Source organism: Vidua chalybeata, chromosome 3 (genome assembly GCF_026979565.1).
Source record: "Vidua chalybeata isolate OUT-0048 chromosome 3, bVidCha1 merged haplotype, whole genome shotgun sequence".
NCBI classification, from domain to species: Eukaryota; Metazoa; Chordata; class Aves; order Passeriformes; family Viduidae; genus Vidua; species Vidua chalybeata.
The window spans coordinates 60,184,027-60,204,387 of NC_071532.1; the positions used below are offsets into that span (position 1 = coordinate 60,184,027).

Below are 20,361 nucleotides of genomic sequence, written 5' to 3' on the forward strand. Positions count from 1 at the left end.
TGCAGAAAAATGTTATTAAGTGGCTGGAGGATATCAAAATATTAAAGTGTGTGAAGCACAATACACCAATTGTGTTGCAATTTAGTTATTCAAACTTTGGAGTAAGTCTTTGCTTACTGCAAGAAGTACCTGGCAAAAAGTCAAATAATAAGTTACCATGAAAGCTGTTGAATGGGAAAGTGGAAAGTGTTTGTAGGCTGCAAGAAAATTGCAGTCTTATGCTGCATGTGAATGCAAGAGAGAGAGAGACTGCATTTATTAGGGCCTACTTTGCTGAAATGGAGGGGGGGAAACCCCAATATTTACTAGTGCTTCCTTGTCCTAGGCAATTTTAGGTAGTTCTTCTATGAATACAACCTGTCAGTGTTTGATGTTTGTGCAGGTGACACAATCTTCCAGTCCAACTGTTTTAGTGGCATTACCTCTGCATACCTACATTGCCATGCTGGTACAAATCTGTTCAATCTTTTTTCACTAACTTGAAGTGCTATTGTAAGCACACAGGAGATGTATTATATCATTAAAGAGAGTGTGTTTCATGCTGCAAGACTTAGTAGGAGCTGGAAGAGGTGTGCTGGGAACTAGCTTGTAGTTGTAGATATTGTTTAAAATATTGGCTTTTACATGTAGGCAAGGAGAATTGACTCATATTCTGCTCTTTTGAGAAAACATGATTTATTGCAGCACTGTTCTTATTTGGTTACACTTTCTGAAAGGTGTGGGGCCTTTTTGCATTTAGTGATTCTTTAATTTATATAACACCTTCAGCATCTTGGATTAGGGATTCTTGAAGTGGAGGTGGCTCAGGAGGAGCTCTAAGTCTGCAATCATTTGATGAAACAACCTGTCTTTTTTTTTTTTTTTTTTTTTGAGTGGTGAGTTACGTAGTTCTGTGGTGTCTTGAAGCTGGGAAAATACTTGTTGAGTAATTGAAAAAGTATGAATCACTCATTAACTTATTTATATAGTCAAGAATACTGTTTTCTGCCTAGAAGTGAATGAAAATATACTTTTATGAAAAGATATTTTATATTTTATGAAAATATACTTTTATACAGGGTACAGTTGAAACAAATGATAAATAATTTTTAAAGTTTATTTAAAAGCATTTTCTTTTTGCCTTTCTGTCCTCTTTCTGCACTGGAAAGCATGAAAGCAGCATTCAGCTTTGGTTTTCATTCATTTAAGGTGTGAATTTTGGTTCAGATAAAAATATTCTATAAAGAAATAACCCAAACAAAACTGCTGACAAGCTGTGAACAGACAACCAGACCAACCACGTTTCACATTCCTTTCTACTACACAGAAGATTTGGTTTGATAGTCTCAGTTTATGCAGGAAAAATTCTGGATGTTGTTTTTTGCCCACATCTTCTCCTTCCTGTTGAAAATGTAGACAGCAACAGACAGCTCCTGAAACTGGAATGCCAGAGGGGAATGCATCTTCAGTCTCACCATTTTTTGTGATAGAGTGGTAGCAAGGGAGAGGAGTCTTGTAGCCAGTTTCTAGGAAGCTGTGCGTGGCTCATTCATGTATCCTAGGCATCTGCCTTTATAAGCTTCCAAAAATGCTGAGGTCTTTTGTGTATATACTGCTTATTCTTTTGCACTGAGAAAATAAACAAAGAAGCAAAAACTAGTGTCTCCCTAAAGAACATTTAATCTCTTTGGTTTATCTCTTTGTTCTGCGTTCATGCTTTTTCCCTTATTATGCTTCTCCCAAAATCTAAAGTGTAGAACTAGCAATCTGCATGTAACTCACTGGAGATGATTCTCTAGTAGGCCTCTGCAGGAGCACCTAAGTTCAAGCAGCTTTTAGAAATGAGCATATATGTTGAAGGACATTTCTTATTTCTAAAGTTATTAAAATGCATTGGTCAATGGGAAGTATTAAATTGTATGAAAAAAGTGAATTTACAAAAAACTCGCATTACTTTTTGCATTCAGTGAGTACTTGAAAAACGTAAACATTAGTGTTCCTTGCCATTTGTAGTAGTCTGGAGGGTGTTGATGCTAGACAAGAATTGTTTTTTTACAAGTGTTCATTTCACAGGTTCTTAGTTTTTGCAAGAAGATTTTATCCAGTAATAAAGTTAAGCGGTAATCTGTTCTATTAGATTCAAAGGTTTTATAGACTTTATAGATCAATGGTGAGTGTCGTGAAATAAACACTGGAATTGTTTTCAGTGCGCTGTTGCCAGCCTCTGTTGGTGTTGTTCTGCTCCCACTTCCTAGGGAGATGAAATTGCTTAGATATTCTTGAGATTAGTAAATTCTTAACTATTTTTCAGAAGGACTTGAAATTCAGAGGTGAGTCTAGGTTTGGCAAAACAGCTCAGTTTAATGTAAGTAGTCTTCTATTAATTATATGGCTAGGATGGACAAGGGCTAATTTTTTTTAGTTTTCTGTGAAACACATTTTCCCAGAGATTTTAATAATTTGATTTATTTGAGATTGATACCTAGGGCCCATTTTAGTGCCATGTTGCATTTCCCTGCCTAAGGGAAGCACTGCAAATTAAGCAGGCTGTATTAGGGAAGCAGTGTGCATGGACAAAATATTTCTGGGGGAGACCCAGAATTCATATGAGTCAGAAAGGAGCTTGTGGTAGGTTGAATCATTTCAGCAGTGAGGCAAAACCTTGGCACAAGAGACACCACAGTACACATGCTGGAGAGCAAGAAGATGGAAGATAAAACTGACACTTTGTCAGTGGTGGAAGAGATTTCATCTCTGTCTCACCAAAAGTTAATCCAGGAGTAAGTGACAGAGGTTGCATGAAGAGTCAAAGATCTGGTGACAAAGTGAGTTAAGGTGTCCAGGACTGTGTTTGCTGTGCTGTCCAACTGCAGTTCTCAAGTATTGCGCTGGTCCCATAGTTGCTGAGATTTTTTTTTTTAGTAGAAGGTAAATAATGACATATTTTAAATGGTTGGTAGTACTTCAGTATGGCTGTTAAAATTGTGTTTTCATCACCACTATCCTCATCCAGAGCTTGATATGGGGATTTGTTATGGATGTGGGTTAGGTATGAGGCATATTTTATTTTAAGAAGTTGGAAGTAATAACCCCCATCATTCCCCTAATACCCCTGCCCCCAAACACAGTAAATGAAAGTAGTTCATCAAAATCTGATTTATTATAGGGTCTTAAATAAAAAATTTAAAACTGCATGTTTTTGAAGAAAATAGTCATCACACGGAAGCATACAATTTTCTTTATACCATTTACTTAATATTGCACATTACTGCTGCATCAAATATGTGAAAAAAGGGTGGTTTTGCTGTTGTTATTTTCCAGTGGCACTTAGTCTTTCTGAAACCTCAGAATTATTATTAATTCCCCTAATACTCAGAAATATTTTTGAATGAAGTAACAATTTATCTTCAACCATCCAATTAACTCTTGTTCTCTGCCCTCTCTTCTAGCCTGTTCTCTACTCCCTAGACATAATTTCTTTTCTCTGCCTCTCTACATTTTGGACTTAGTTTTATTTTGTATGATTATCATATATTAATAAGAGAAGTAAGACACTTAAGAGTATTATTGTGGTTTTACTTCCACAATTTTAAACCCTTTATTCCTTCCCCACTCCTTTGAAAAATAACCATACCATCATTCATTTTTATGTTCTCTATAGAATCATAGAATGATAGAATGGTTTGACTTCGAAAATACTCTAATGATCATCTAGCTCCAAACTCCCCTGCCACACAGAGGAACACCTTCACTAGACCAGTTTCATCAAAGCCCTGTCCAATCTGACCTTGAGCACTTCCAGGAGTGGAGCATCCACAGCTTCTCTGGGAAGTTTGTTTCAGTGTCTCACCAGAGCTCAACCCTTTTAAGATTTACATAACAGCATCGATTAATATGAAAGATGGAAATTCTTGGTTTTTTTCCCTAAAATGGAGCTAGAAGTGGAATAAATAATAAAATTTTCAGTTGCACTTGTGCCTCTGAAATAAATCTATGTGGATGTTGCAGGCTTTACTTGTCTGCAGCTGAACAAGCACATCAGAAAAAGAAAAAAAAAATCTTCAAATGAGATGTTTCAAAGCAGCCCTGTAGTAGTGGCTTCCACAGCCTTTCTGCAAAGATTTAGAGACGGACAAAGCTTCAGAAAACCTGCATCAGCCTCAATGTGTGTGTTCTACTTCATTCAGTCCTTCCTTGGGGAAAGCTGAGGAGAGCCCTGAGCAGGCTTTGTTTGGGTCTTTTAAGGCTATTTTTATTGCTCACAAAATATTTGAAGTTTTTTGTAGTCTGGAAGCCTAATTATCTAGCTATCCACAGACAAGGACTGGAAGAGTTCCAGTCTAGGTTTCTCTGTTACTTGTGTGCCTACTTAGGTGAAACAAAACCCTTAAGTACTTTGTTTTTACTGCTTGTTCCCTTAATGCTGTTTATGAAATTCAAGTAATAGAGAGGTTTTTGTGAAGCAGATACTGGCCTTAAGTGTGTTGAGATCACTAAATTCAAGCTATCTACTGAACAACTGTGTTACCAGATACTATTTTTTTTTTAATTGGTAGCCTAAAAGTGGAAGGTTTTACTTTTTAAACATGGATAAGACCTGTGTAAGAAAGGCGTATCCTAGAACTCTTGAAATATAATATTACAAGGTGTTGTTTTGAGAAAAATGTCCTCCACAGGTTTACTGTACAAAATAATTTTGTTAAAGCTCTATTTTAACCGGACTTTCTGAGGTTAATTTTTCAACTGCCTATACTGTGCTGCTGGACTTGGTCAAGTTGCACACTGCTTATCTTTATTTAGCCTATTGCTATCTTTCTTTTGAATCCCTCTGCTCCTGCTTCTCTGTCTTTTCACTTATCAAAGTCTTGCATCCAAAGTCTTAAATTTCTGACATTTTGTGTGTTACAACTATATTTCACCCTTTTTTCCTCTTTTCTTTTAATACACCTTTGTTTGTAATGCTCTTGTTCTCCATTACTTTGAGATGTCTCACAGCCTTGTACCACAAGATGTCATGCAGAATATTACTGCTTTTTTGTACTGTGATGTATTCTAGAGCTGATCCTGTGAAACTCTGTTGTTAACCTCTCTGCAGCCCTGTGGGTGCCTCTTAAAAAGTGTTTGTGTGTGTTCTTTTTTTTTTTTTTTTTTTTTTTGTGTAGTCTAGCTATGCTTTCCATTCACTTATATTAATTTTCATCTCTGCTGTTCCATCTGGTTTCATGGTACTTTTTTTTCACCAGCATATTTGATGTGATTTTTTTTATGTGGAGTTTCAGGGTGATCCATATTTATATGTTATATTCTATTGAATTTGCCCTTTGGGTTTTTTGGTTTTGTTTTGTTTAGGGTTGTTTTTTTTTTTTTTTTTTAACTTTCTTCCCCCTTGTATTTACTTTCTTCCTTGGCAATAAGTTTCTTGCCATAGGAGTGTGAATTAGGTAGCAGTATAAAGCTTCAATGTGAAGAAGAATGCTTTTGCCTACTTATCTCTTTGTGATGAGTGATCTTGAGTAGAAATTAATAAACCTAACAGAGAATTGTGTAGTATTAAATCTGTTTATTGGCTAACTCTCAGAAATAATTCAGAGCAATATTGAAGTTTATTGTGCTTAGGTTTACATGTTATTGTCTTGTCCCTTTCTCAGCTTAATTATACACCACCCAAAATGATTCATGAAAGGCAAAGATGGTTTCTGTAGAATCCAATGGAAAAATTATGTGTCTGGTGGTGGTGCAGGATTACTCCAGTGCTTTTCACTACTTTGGATACAGGTTCATGTGTGTTCAGTTTAAAATGAGAGGGTAAGAGGAAGAGCCTTGTTTTAACTCACATCAAATGGAATTTTTCCAGTATGTTGCTTAAAGTGAGTCTCTCACTCACTTTCAATAGTGTTATGATTTATCAATATAGAATTCTCTTTTCATACCAATGTGATGCCCCTGTTACTTTGGAGAAAGTAGTCCAATTTTTAAGGCTTTGAATGGAGGTGAACCTTCATAACCATCCCTTCTTTGAAGACAGCAGCAATGTTTCTAGTTGTTAGAAATGATTAATAGCTGTCCAAGTAATTGTGCCTTATAAAGACAGTGAGGCACTGATCAGTCACAGTAGCAAATGTGCTTGCTGACCTTTGAATTAAAGGAGAAATTGTGGTAGATATTAAAAATTATGGCCTGTTGGTAGTTTTTCTTCCCAAAAGTTATACCTGTCTGTGATTTTAAACTTCAGCAGCATGGTTTACATAATATTATCATTCCTTTTTTTCATGGAAACTGTTGATTCATTGGATGTCATGTAATATGAAAGCATTAGCATTCTCAAGCAAATGCTAATTTGCAAAAAATTAATATATACTCTGAATATAAATTGCAAAAGTAAACTGACAATTCGTTGCTATGATACAGAACTAAGTTCTGGCAAAAAAGAAGTGCAAAATTAAGGGCAGAGTTTGGAGTAATTGTTTTAGATGGGCTACAGGTGTCTGGTATTACATAGGTGTAAATATTATGTGCATTCGATATATGATTTCATTCCATTCTCTTGGCTTCACCCTCCTATATCCCTGCACACCCACAATGTCTGAAGGTGCCTTTTGTGTAGAACAATGGAGCCTTGCAGGAGAGAGGCATTTCTCCTGATAATTCTAGTAAAATGCATAATTTTATATGCTGATTTTATCACACATTGTTCAAATTAGTTCATTAAAATTAAACATCACTGAATACTTCCATAGCCACCTGCACTGCCTTAATTCCTATTTTGCTAAATGACTGAGCCATATGGTTGCTTCAATCCTTGCCTTGCCCTTGCTGTATTGAGTGTTTCAAAAATGCTTGATAATATTAAAGGAAAATACTGCTTCTTTCAAAATATAGCTTACATCTCTCAAGGCATTATTTTTATTCTGTTAAGTTTCTCAGTAAATTTCCAACTAAAATCATAATTTGTACCTGGCATTAAAAGAAATTAATGGGTTTTATTAGCTGTATAAACTTTAAAATTATTTTCAGCTTGTGAAGGTATTTATTTGGTTTTTTGTTTTGCTTTTTCTTCAGATGAAGCAGCAGCCTACTTGTTCCTGTGGGTCTGTGAATCCATTTCTTTACATGTTTATGTATCTTTTATGTAATAATGAGAACACTGGAGGAGGAAATATGAGAAGGCAGTTGTACAGAGCCAGAATGCTTTCTTGCATTGATAGCTGATGGATTTCTTTTCCACCTCGCCATTATCTGCAATCATGCACTTGATTGCAGCTTTCCCAAAACCAGCAAACCCAAAACCCCACAACCCAAACAGATGATTCTTATATAATTATGTGGACACGTTTAACTGATTTCTATTGTTCATGTCTAATTTTTGCTTCATGAATTAACACTCTAAATGGAAATTGCTGTGTCACGGGAAAATTTGCTTTAATAGGGGCAAAACATTCCCAGAGCTGTGGGACTGTGAGCTTGCTTGCACAACACTGTAGTTCAAGAAGTTGTTGCCCAAGCTCTCGGGGTGCAGTCCTGGACACTGCTTGGCTGCCAGCACTGGTGCTGTGCTGTCTTCCAGTTCATGCCTTGTGCTGTCCATTATGTCTTCTCCTTCCAGAAGTCTAGGCTGAGGTAGCCATCAATAGCCTTTGCATTATGCTACAGAAACTGCTGCCTTGCCCCTCCTTTCCCATTTCCATCATTTTGAACTAAGAAAGATCCGGGACTGGCATGGGAAAGGACTGTTTCAGGGATGTGTAGGTGACACACAGGACTCAGGAGTGCAGAGGCTGCCTGGCTTATCTGGATGGCCTGAATGGAGCTATATGTGAGTGCCCTGTCCTCTCTGATACCTGTGGGCCAGGGAATAGCTGCTCTTGCTGCTGACCTGGGCAGCTTAGGAGTAGGCATTGGAATGAAGTGTCTTCTGTCCACCAGAACTGATGACCTTCAGTTCCATAACCTTGTCCTGACAGTATATTTAAAGTGGTAGTGAGCTAAGGTACAGATACTGGAGAGTACCAAGGAAGAAGTTCTATTATATTTAATGAAGTGCAAATTTATTTCTCTAAGTATATGAGGAGAAGAAAGGAAAGCAATAGATACCACTTTCTTCATTAAGCTTATGGAGGAAGCATCTTGATGAAATGGAAAAGGCTTTATGATGGGTGAAAAACTGCTTGGAAAACACTGATAGTATCCAGTCTTTCTTATTGTTTTTGTTAGTGCCATGGATGATGGAATAACAAATGTTCTTTGGCTGAGGCTATTCAGGTTACTCTACCTGTGAGCCAATTTGAGGGTAATCTGGGGTTCAGAAATGATTATGATGCATTGGGGCAGTACTCATCAAGAAGAACTGAAAAGTAATGAAGAAGAAATTATTTGGTGAAAGTGTTCAGGGTTATTACACTGTTGTGAAAAAGGCAGACAGAATTGGTTTGTAAACAGTGTTCTGTGTAAATATGCATTAAATAATATTTTCAGGTGTTTTGTTTTGTTTTGTTTTGTTTTGTTTTGTTTTGTTTTCTCTAGTGCAGTTAGAAGAATAGGTACTTTTATTCAGTTTGGAGTATGGAAGGAGAATGCCTGTTCTGGGAAATCTCAGAGGAAAGCAGCAGAAATGACAGAGCATTTCCTCTGTGCAAAGTCTGAAGAAAATTAGGATTGTCTCCTTTACAGGACTGAAAAAGGAAATAAAAATTTTCAAGCGTTAAAGGCTGGTGCCAAGAAGGGGGCAACTAAACTTCATGTTGGATGGCAACACGTTAAACAGTGATAATCTTAAATTGCAGTAAGAGAGATTCAGGTTGATGATTAGATAAAATGTTAATTGAATTCTGGGATTGAGTGCTTAATAACTGTCTCTTACCAGAGTCAGAAGTGTTCTGCTATCTACTGTCTCAGTCTTTTGTCCTGAAATGTTTCTCTGTGAATAAATGCCAGGAACAGTTGTGTCTTCAGTTTGTGAGAAAAGAATGTACTCAGAATCTATTGCCTATTTTTATCCTTATCAGTTGGAAAGAATAAAAATTCCTTTCTTTCCCTTAATAGCTATGCATTTCCATTCTATATAGGGAAATTCTGGTTAGTTCTTGGTCAATCTCAAGAGGGTTGATAGGTAAAACATAGGAGGAAAAAATATTCTATCTATTTAAAAAAAACCCCTTTTTTGTAACTACTCTGTCATGATTAACATCTGTGTTTATTTTCTAAATTTGTTTGATATTCTCTTCAAAGAGATTTCTTTTTTAAGAAAAGTTTAATGTTAGAAGACAATACTATAAGATTAATGTCTCTTCATTTTCTGAGATGCTACTTGATTCCTGAGTATCTTATTTGAACATTCAAAACATTTGAAGGCAGTATTATAATTCATGGTTGTTAACAACTTCAGTTTTCCTTTATGGTTTCAGCAAATTCTAATTTTGAGAGAAAGTTTGAGTCTGGAATTATATTCTTAGGATAAGTTATACATTCCTTTAGAAAATACAACTGTAAAACTTTTATTTAAAAGCCTAATTACAGCTTAAAAAGAAAGGAAAATAGCTTTTGGATGACCGGGTACTCTGATATCTGTATTGTGTCACTGGAGAAAACAGAAGTGGGAAATAAATCACAGAAGATCCTTGCATTAAGTTACTTGTGGAACATGAGTTCAATGTCCTAATAGCCCTAAGAATTAAGCACAGTGTTTATCTAACGAATATTAGTGTTAAAAGTTCACCAATTGTCTGAAGTGGAGGCAACGTTCTCATCCTTCATATGATACATATTTGTGTAGATTTATCAGGTTTTTTGTATTTTTCAGAACTTTAGGTTAATTACATTAGTTGATGCCAAGAAAATGTTTCACCTGCATGAAGTTCCCAGCTATATATCATGGGCTTGGATGAATATGTTTAGTATTTTGTTGACATTGTGAACTTCAGTATTCAAAATAGAGGAGGATTTAAATAGCAGCATGTATAAACTAGTTATTTGGAAGCAAAAAGCTGTTTCAAATTTTTATGAATTGGAAAGTGTGGTGTCAGGAGGAAAAATGTGAATCTTCATAAACCAAGGCGTTTTCTGAGATAAAACAAAAATCCTTGAAACAACAAGAAAAATAACCAAACCCTGTTTGTAGCTATGGAACTTCAAGTTTTCTCTGAAACAGCAGTTCTAGTTTATCTGCAGTCTTTCTCCTTGTTGTTTTCCTATTGCTGGACACTGACAGGAATTATTTCCTTCAAAACACTATAAAAATGCTAGTATGCTAGCATGAGTGATTTTTATAATAGATAGGGTTGTTTCCATCTATTTCAGGAGAATTTCCCTGTAGAAGAAAGCCAGTGTGTACTACAGTGTAAAACCAGTTGAGTTGAGCTGCTAATATAACTTGAGAGGCAAGGGTTTTATAGGGAGAGCTTTATCCATTTGTTTTAAAACAGCTAATTTGGATGGAAAATACAATGACCTCTCAGGCATCCTGGGCACCACCACGGCTGATGGAGATGCAGCAGGCATCCAGCTACATGCAGGTTGCAGCCTTTACTCTGGGTGAAATGTCTTAATGCTAATCAGTTGAAGTGTTTGGGAGAGAAGAGTAGTTGATGTCTGTGGAGCAGAGGGCTGTTAGCAAGATGTGAAGCACGACGACGAGAGCAGTCACACACCATAAACCCCATGTCTTTGTTTTAACAGCAAGCTCCAGCGTCTAGGAGAGCAAGGAATTCTAATTTCTGAACTTAAGGTTTTAATCTATTTTGTAAGCCTTCCTAGGTATCAAGACAAATGTTTTAACTGTGTTTTGGCTTGGGATTTTGTCCATTTTTGTTATTTTTATTGTCTGTATTAATTCTTTCTGGTGTGCAATGTGTATTTAGGGTTTTAAATCTAGTTTCTGTGGTAATTAATATAGTGGTGTATGAATCCCCATACTCTTGGGTAGTGCACTCCTCAGTGCATTTTTTGCTGATGTATGATTCATGGATTTTGACTGTTCTCTTTAGGTGTTGTTAAATTATTTATTACAATTCTCATAGAGATATGCATTATAGGACTGCTTGCACTTGCAAGATCAACATTACCATCGGTAACTGGAAAATCAAAATAATTTTAGAAGAAGCTTTCTGCATATGTTCCTTTTTTAGCCTCTTTCTTTCCATCTATGTAATATTCAGCTCCTTGTGGGGCATTCAGTGTCAATGTACCACACTTGCTAAATTGCTCAAGATTTTATTTTACAAATATGCATAACCATGTGTTGATGGTCTGGAAGACAGATAGAAGACTTCCTTGGAACTTAATAAATTTCAAGGTTTCCAGCTTTTTTTCCTTAAGCAAGTACTTGAGTTTACTAGAGAGTAGAGCTGTTTTATTGACAAAAGCTTGACTTATGGTTATACTAAACCGGAGTGTGAGGCACTACAAAGTGAGGTATATCATTCAGAGGGAAGGTCAGATGATATTTTGAAGAACAGCAAACAAATCTGTCTTCTGAATGTATAGGATGAATATTATTCCAACTATTTAAATATTGTTTTAAATTGTTTTCCAAAACTTCTATCAGTGGTAATCCTTCCCAGCAGTTGGTTCTTAACTCATGTTCTGCATTTAATCAGGGAACTCCTTTAGTGTAGGCCCTACACCTGTAAAAGCAACAAAACCTGGAAACAGAGATTCTTCAGCTCACTGTTGCATAAAGCAATGTTCTGAGAAAAAATTATTTCATAACAGGAAACATTACTATTTGGTGCCAAGAAAAAGTGATTGAAAATAAAGGAATGAATATTCTTCCTGTTACCAAAAAATCCAGTGAAAATGTTTTATGAACCTCCTGTGCTTTAAATAAATTCTAAGACTACTATAAAAAAATATAGGACACTTAATTTCCTCTTCTGAAAGGTCTGTAGTAGCAGTTATCTGCTGTCATGTCTGGTAACGAGCCTTTATTTAACTGTTGGTGATACTTGGGAGTAGTATTCTCAGCAGATTGTTGATTCTTATTTTCTCCTGTCACCTACTTATCCAGGGAATGACCAATTTTGTTTCTGTTTCCAGTTTCAGTGTTTTAAGCTGATAGGAGTAAGTGTCTTCTCAATGCACTTTTAATATTGTTGCTTTTGGAAGAATCACTAGTGTGTTGAAGACACTCTGAGTATGAATGCACATTCAAAAATGATAGTTTTTTTCCCATTCAGTTAAAATCTAAATGCCACTTAGGAAGGGAAAAAAGCCTAGAGTGTTTGAAGGGTATTTTTTATCTGGCAACAACAACAATAAATAGTCATAAAGATACATTTTGATCTGCCTTTTTCTAAATACTTTCAAAATAATTGAAAGAAGTTACTTGTAACTATGTTTTTTAATGGGGAAAATTCCACTTGTCTTCAGTTTTCTCTCTTATCTTGATGTGGCTCTGGTTCTTGTTGGACTTTTCCAGGAGTCAGTTCATTTCCCTCACCTAGGAAGAAATCAAACATTTCTGTCTCCTTGCCTCTCTCAAGAGGAAGGTAAGGAGATCTAGGCCTTTTATTGTGGGATTTGTGTGTTGCTTTGCAAGGGTCTGAGGAGCATAGATGGAGGAGGGCATGGGGTAGGAATAAAAGTCCTGTGAATTTCAGTGGCTATGAGCTTTCAGGTCACCTTGGCTGACATTTGTGAATTCTCTGTGAACTTGTTTTTTGTGCACTGCAGCAAACACACAGCAGCTCACCAAAGTCTTAAGCTTAAGTGTTCAGAACTGACCTTGTCTATAAGACTCTCTGCCCTAGACTACTCTAAATATTTTCATTTTTCACTTTAATTTCTATCCAAATAAATAATATCCACAAATACAGACAATTTGATCTCCACCTGTTGTAACATCCTCAGTAATGTATGTCTCTTTTATCAGCATCTGAAACATCTAAATGCTGAATGTTCAGCAGTGGTAGTGATACAATGGCATCCTAGACCTGTAGGTGGATACAAAAGGGCCAACACTGGTCTTTCATCCTGGGGAGTCTGTCACAAGAATGGGTGGAACAAAGCTAACACAGAGGGAGATGTCTATGCATTACTGCTCACCTTATCCAGTCAAGTAATATCAGAGGAGCTAACAGGAATGGTGAAGCAAAATGGATTTAAACTCTTCTCTACACCTGTTTTCTCATGCAGTGAAGTTGTTGCAATGTTTTTAGGTGTTGGTGTCTTCTTCAGAGACTGAAATTTTCCCAGGAGGTGCAGGAGAGCCTTAAAGTTTGGCAACTTTAGTTGCTGCACTGAGAACAGCTTCAGATTAAAACATCTGACTGGCTTTAGGCTGGGCAGGCACAAATGGTACCCAGTTATTTGAGATCCCAACTGGACAGCTTCATCCCGAGTTGATGTTAATCTGGAGTTGTGAGTTTCTTGGAAATTTTGCTTAGAAAAGACATTTTCTTCCAGACAGAAAGCCGGCCAACATACACTGCTCTTTGGGTAGCCAGGTCAGCTCCTGGGTGACTGAAAAGCATCCTGGAGTCACTAAGCTGCCATCCGTGGGGTATTTATGGGTTTGCAGCAGAAATTCACACAGTTCAGAGCTACTGTTACTTTTGTCTTAGCCATCTATTCATGGACACTGATGTTAAAAAATTCATGACGGAGTACCTCGCTTAATCCCTAAATGGATATGAAACTATTCCATGTGCCTTTTGCTTACTAAAATGCGGCTTACTGTTCAGTAAAGCTGTCCTTTCATAAGCCAGCCTGACACACCGTATCAAATATTTTCTGAATGTTTTGCTAGAAGAGGCAATTCAAAGGAGCACAATGCAAGATTAATGTTCTCTTGTACAGACACTAAAAGCTTGCAATGCAAATTTCAGTTGCTGAAATTTTTCTGTCTCAGGTTTTGGAGTTCCTAATGTCTATGTATTAGCTAAAGGTCCATCACATCAAAAAAGAGGGAGAAAATTACCATACCTCAAAAACTGGTATGTCATCATGGTCTATTTTCTCTGCATCAGTACGGACAAGTCCACAGGATTTTGGTGTTATGTATGAGAAAACTACGAATTCCAACACTGCCAGAGTGTAGATATTTCATATTTATTCATTTTGAAAATGTTAGTATGGAGAACAAAACTTTTGTAGCTACATCCAGTCCAAGGAACAATTTTTAGTCAAAAGTTCATAATGAACTTTGTTGCAAATACTGCATGCCTTTGAAACATAGAGTTTTTTTAATTTCTTGTTTTCCCTTTAAATTGGAAACATTTTCTTGTTCTCGTGGAATTGAACAAGTCATGAGTGATTTTAGTATCAAGCCAGTAGTATGATAGTTGTAAATAAATACTGGTAAAATGTTATACTGCCTATAATATGAATTATTTGGCTGGTTTGATGCTGTTTTTATTTGCCTTGCCTGGATCAGGCTGTGTCCCTGTTGCTTGACCCCCGTGGGTGTGGTTAATGGGGGAATCCCAGTTGAGTGACCTTGCTGTGGAACAGGGCTTTTGGCATCAACAAGTACAGCCTGGAGGGCAGGACACCTTTTCTCTTCCTGTGAAATTGCAATGTCAGTGTGAAATTGATGAATTGATGAGTTCTTGCTGTCTATGAGGCTAAGTTTCTCTTCAAACTGAGTGAGTGCTCTGCTTTTATTTCTACAGTGTAGCTTAATAACCTGCTTTGGGTTTGTTCTTTTAATAATTCTCATTTTCTATTGGAAGTAGGAAACCCCTCAAATGATTTGCATGTTCCAGAAAAAAATCTCCTGTCTGTATTGTGTATTTTTGTTGTTATTTTTAATCTCTGTAGTAAATTCAGAATCTTATCTTGACTTGCATTTGAGTTGTGGTGCCTTGGAACTGAACTAGGCAATGAAGTTGAAATTCATGATCCTGATTCACCCTCGCTTTCACTTTGACAATCTGTAAAGAACTTGAAACAAGCCTTCAACATTTTGAGTCTTATATAGGGAATGATATTGTAAACAAGTGAAGTAAGTGGAAAGATACCTCTGAATTGTAGCCATCTAAAGAAATTTTGGAGAAATCTTTTTTTGTTTATACCAATAACATTATTTTTGAATTTTTCAGAATGAAAGAATGTAAAATCAGGATATAACTATATTGAATATTTTAAGTGTGTATCTAATAATGTATCTTAAGTAATATTATAGTGTTACAAAGTAACATTTTTCTCTAGACATGCTCCTTATGGGGTATCCTTAACTGATGGTGCAGGGCACTAAAATTAAAAACCCTAACAATGTCTCTAGTTTTTCTTCATAATTTCTTTAGGTTTTTTTTCAATTTTTTTTTTCTGCCCTAGGGTTGCAGATTTTTACTATATGTTGGGTAATGGAGGGCATTATACTATAATGGTTTGAGGTTTTATTAAACCCAAGAACATGGGGTTTTACCTGGAGTATATTTAATGTATTCATAGGCTTTGGTGGTTTTTTTTTTGTTTGAAAAGAATATCCTCCCTGCAAGAAGAAAAAATTAAGAGCTTTTGACTTTTTATAATTAGCCTTTATTTTTTGCCTTCTTGCACATTACAGAAACACAAGTAAAGGGCTGTCTCAAACTGTCATGGGGAAGGCATTCTCCGAAGAACAAAACAGGCATGAGTACTACTGCTTGTGAAATATAATTTTCTGTGAATTAATATAGATGTTTCTGAACTTTTCTTTGCAGTCTGCTTCCAGTTGCAAGGTTATTTCTCTATTTCAGTGTCTGTTCTTTGCCTGCAGTCTCTCAAAAATGTTGCCCAAAATGTAATCAGGGACTGTCTTACACAGTCATTATTAAAAGATAAAAAGGTCACGTAGTCTTGAGCTTTAGAATAAGGCACATGAGTGCCTGGACCCTCCAGTTTGTGTAATTGACATTGCCATTCACAGGCAGAGAAATTACCACAGTATATCCCCAAAATGGAGATGGTTTGAAAGTTAGTTCTTCTTTGGAGGAAAAAGGATTTGCGGGAGCTGAAGACCAGCCTGCTGAAAATTACAAGTTTCACACTTCAAATACAAACCCGTTTTTCAGGAAGCAAGGAAGTGAGAGAAAATAATTTGATCGGGAACCTGCTTTGTCACATTGGTACCTTACAGTGGGCACATTTTATTTTATAGAAGGACTTTTATTTTAATCTTAGCATGATTTCTTAGCTTCGATTAACTGCTAGGTGATAAGAGAGCTTGGTTTTCAGTAGGGGATAAAACCAATGACTTTTCACAATTAATTAGTTAAAGAATTCATTTATTCTGAAATGAACTGTCCTTGCCACTGAACTAGGACTTCAAGTTTAATGCTTATCAAAATAAATAAAAGGCAGTGAAAACTATGAGGTATGTACAGCTATGTTTAATAACATGGCTCAGGGAAAGTGCTCTTAGGAGCTCTTACTCCACAGCTGTGTAGATGCCTTTTAGCAAGATCATTACTTAAATGCCAAGTAAGCATCAAAATCTTCCTGAAAGACTGATCCTAAAACTGAACTGTTTGCATGAACTTGGTCACAGCTTAGGAGGAAGTGCCATTTAGTTGTTTCATAGTCTGCTGTTTCCATTTTGTTTAGGAGAGAATTAGATTGACCTTTTACATCAGGAATAACATTAGAAGCTATTAACTGGCAAATAGATAGAAGGCACTTCAGAGAAGAAAAGCTAAATGAGAGGATGGAGTTTGATTTGGAGAAATCTAAACTACATTTAAGTAGAAAAAAATAGCACCTAAACTTCTTGGGGGAAAAAAGAATGTATTTATGAATTTTAAAGATTGTAAATTCACAAGAATGGAGAAGATTCTTCTGGGAATTACTGAAAGAAGGATGAAACATCATGACTGTCAAACTACAAGAAAAATTTTTGAGAAGAGTGTTACTGATGAGTTGTGTGCATTTTGCAACTGCACTAACTGCCAGAGTAACTGAAGACATCATACTGGAGCATGGTGAAAAATAGGGAGTGAAAGGAATATTTAAGAGCAATGGATCTTTGTCAAGGCACAAATGATGACTTTGGATACTTTTCTTCTTTCATTTCTTTGCAGCATCATCCAAAGATGAAATTTGCCCTTTCTGTCTTTTAAGAAGAAAAAATGAACTCCTGCTCTTTCATGTTAAGTTTTTCTTCCTCCATTGCCCCAAATATGTTGACTTGGTTTTTGTTTTTTCTTTTTTTAATAATTTAATATATTTTTTTCTTTTTTACCATTTTGGGATTTAATAGAGCAGCTCACTTGCAATTGACTTCCTTCTTGTAAAATCTTAGGGGAAACAACACAGGTTACTGTGTTTTTTCTTCCTTGTTTTCAAGGGAAGTAGGTGTATACCTACTGTTTCATATCTACTTGTGCCTGACCTTGTTAGGCTAGTAACAATGGGAAAAAATCATGGAGCCTGGCTCTTCTGGGATTTAATAAAGCACTTAGTACTAGTGTTCACTAGCACTTACTGCTGCTCTTTACCTTTCTGGCAACTCTGATGTGTTGACCTTGACCAGCTCCTCACCCTGCCTTTTTTTGGTCCTTTCCTCAGCATCACAAGGGGGGAAATAGTGTGGGCAAGCTCATGGGTTGAGACAAAGACAAGGAGATGACTTGTTTTGTAAGTCACCAGTTACTGTCAAAGACAAAACAGGTTCATCTTGGGGAAAAATTAACCAAATTTCCACCCAGCACAGGGGAATGGGAACTGGGGGCTGCAGTCAGTCCATTGCACTTGGTGTCTGCTGCTCCTTCCTCTGTGTCCCTGCTCCAGCCTGGAGCACCACTGTGAATCTGTTAGCTGTAACAATTGCTCTAACATCTCACTGAAAATCTCAAACAGTTAGGTAATCTTGGGAATTAATGAGATTGTGAGCAGTTCCCTTGTTTATACTTGCATTTCTGCAAAGTCCAATAATATCTTAAGATATTATGAAGGTTTTGCAATAATATAATTATTAATAACTAATATTAAGATATTACAAGCATATGTAAATGGGACAAAACTCCTAACTCTTTCAATTCTATTGTATTTCTTTACAAGTAAAGAATGACTTTCTTATGAAAGGTGTAAGAAAATATTTTGTATGTTTTCCAAAGATAAAATTTTGCTGTATAATTTACTCTGGCATTGGCTTCTGATGTTCTTGGAGTAGGTGTGTGTCTGAAGAGGGAGCAGGATTCTGTATATTTGTGGAATACAGCTGCTGAAGTTTAAAAAAAGGAGGAGAAGGGAAGTAGTTTCCAAGAAGCTGAACAGATGCTTTGCCTTTGTGATAAATGGTCTATGAATGCTGTCTGGAGCATTTAATGAAGTGCTGTAGGACTAACATGTAGATAGACGTATGCAAATTCACTGCTAAGTATTTTTAAATTATGAAAAATGAGGTTGAGGAAGTGGAGTACTATAAAATATGTTGATATGTTAAAAATGTGTGTTGAAGCTTCCAAAGGCTATAGCAGAATCCCTTACTATAGAAATAAGATCTTTAAATACTTTTAGTTTATTTGTTGCAATTTGAGTTTGATCTTCTTTTCCTTCCAGTGGTTTTAACTTGAGAGAAGTTGAGAGAAACATTTTAAAAAATCTGCAAAAGTTGATTGTTATATTCTCTTTCTTCCTTTTCCCCCTTCTCCCCCAAAATTCACTTTCAGAAAATGTTGGAGGGTTTATCTTCTTCTGTATCCTAGCTTTAGAAATATTAGAAATAATTTTTCTTAGGAAAGACTGAGATGCTTTTTGTGTATTGCTTTAAAATATTTGCAAGATACAAGTAACAAAGGCAAAGAGACAATTTAGATGGCCATGGACAATTAGTGCTAACTGTGGGAAGCAGTCTGTAAGTTTTTGCTGAGCATTCCCCTGCCACATGCATAGTATTCAGTAACAAAACTTTTGAAAATCTTATTCTCTAGTCTGATAACCAGGTGCTTGCAATAACATATGTGTTACTAAAATAGAGATTACAAACAAGCATATTATTAAGTTTATTCTAGAGTGAAGGGGCATAAAAATTGCACACCAGTGGATGTGGTTTACAAACACTTTCTCTGGCAGTCATCAACTGATGCTAGATGATAATCTTTAAAGACTTAAATTACCAGCAGACCTAAATAGTATAATAGGATTCCTTTGTGATTTAATAAGTGGCTATTAATGATGAAGAAATAACCAGGAATTGCTACTTTACCAAATTCTTCAACAGAAAAATAAATAATGGATTCTACATATAATTGTAAATATGAACTGGTTGCTTATGTTACATTGTAGTACATACTTCTCTTTAAACCATCTTTTAAAGATGACTACTAATAATATAGATTTCAATGCACTGTGTTTTAATAAAAACAGCTTTCATTCTGTAGTATTTCTTTCTCTCTTTTTTTCCAAAACGTTTTAGCACAGACTTGCTTTACAGTCTAGTAAATTAGCATCTAACACAGATGATTTAATCTATGTGCATAATTTTTCATCTTTTCCTGAGCAACAGCTTGTGAAAAAATTTCAGAATGCCTAATACAACTGTTTAAGACATTCTAGAACACTTGTTCCTTGTTGTCTAAAAATCAAAGGATAAAATTTGACATATAAAATGATAATAATTTATATAAACATACTTTATAGAAGATTTTTCACCCGTATTCATATACATACTCCCAGGACTTCTGTGACACTGCTCATTTGTGCAAATGTTCACAAATCCATTATTTTTTTAAGTTTAGGTTAAATTTTTTCTCTATTTTTGATAGATTTAACCTGAACTTTCCTCACAAGTAAAGACCCTTTATTGTGATGCCCTTTAGGACTGAAAGTAAAAGGAAAATCTGTCAACAGGAAGATTCTGGAATCATTAAGCAGATAGGTAGGTAAATTTAGGGTAGGAAACTTTCCTGTAGCAATGATTCAGATTGTATGTTGAATTGGATTTTCTCACTTGGTTGGAAAGTTCAGCCTGGCATACCCTGTCTAGCAAGCTTTCTTTTGTGGGGTTCACTCACTAGCTAGTACCTGGTCTGGAGTTGTCACTCTTGAAGGAATGGATCAGCTCTGGGCTAGGTTAGATGGCAGCCTGTCTTTACCATCCATTCTGCAGGACAGCAGGACAGACTGATTAATTCTTACTGCTTGTACAGCATGTTGAAACATATGATTTCCACTTTCTGCCTTTGTAGCTAGATAGACACAGCCTGTTTTGTCTTGTGTATATCTGTCATACACATTTACAAGATGGACACTCTTCTAGCTGTAGGAACTTCTGTTATCCCCTTAAATCCATTGGCAAATGGAGCAGCAAACAAAACTTTTCCAAAGAAATTTGGCTTGGTGTCCTAAGTCAGTTATTTCCATTGCTAATATATCTCAAATTCAAGTCTGCCTCTTTTGGGTAGAAAAGGGTGCGATAAAGCTGCATTGAGGAATGTGGACCTTATTTTTTGTTTTGTTTTCAGAAAA

At 36.1% G+C, this 20,361-nt stretch overlaps 1 protein-coding gene across 1 annotated transcript in view; it reads left to right on the top strand.

The window, feature by feature from the left end:
* PTPRK (protein tyrosine phosphatase receptor type K) overlaps positions 1–20,361 on the top strand; it is a 379,785-nt gene that overhangs the window by 105,577 nt on the left and 253,847 nt on the right. The gene's annotated exons all lie outside the window — the stretch shown is intronic.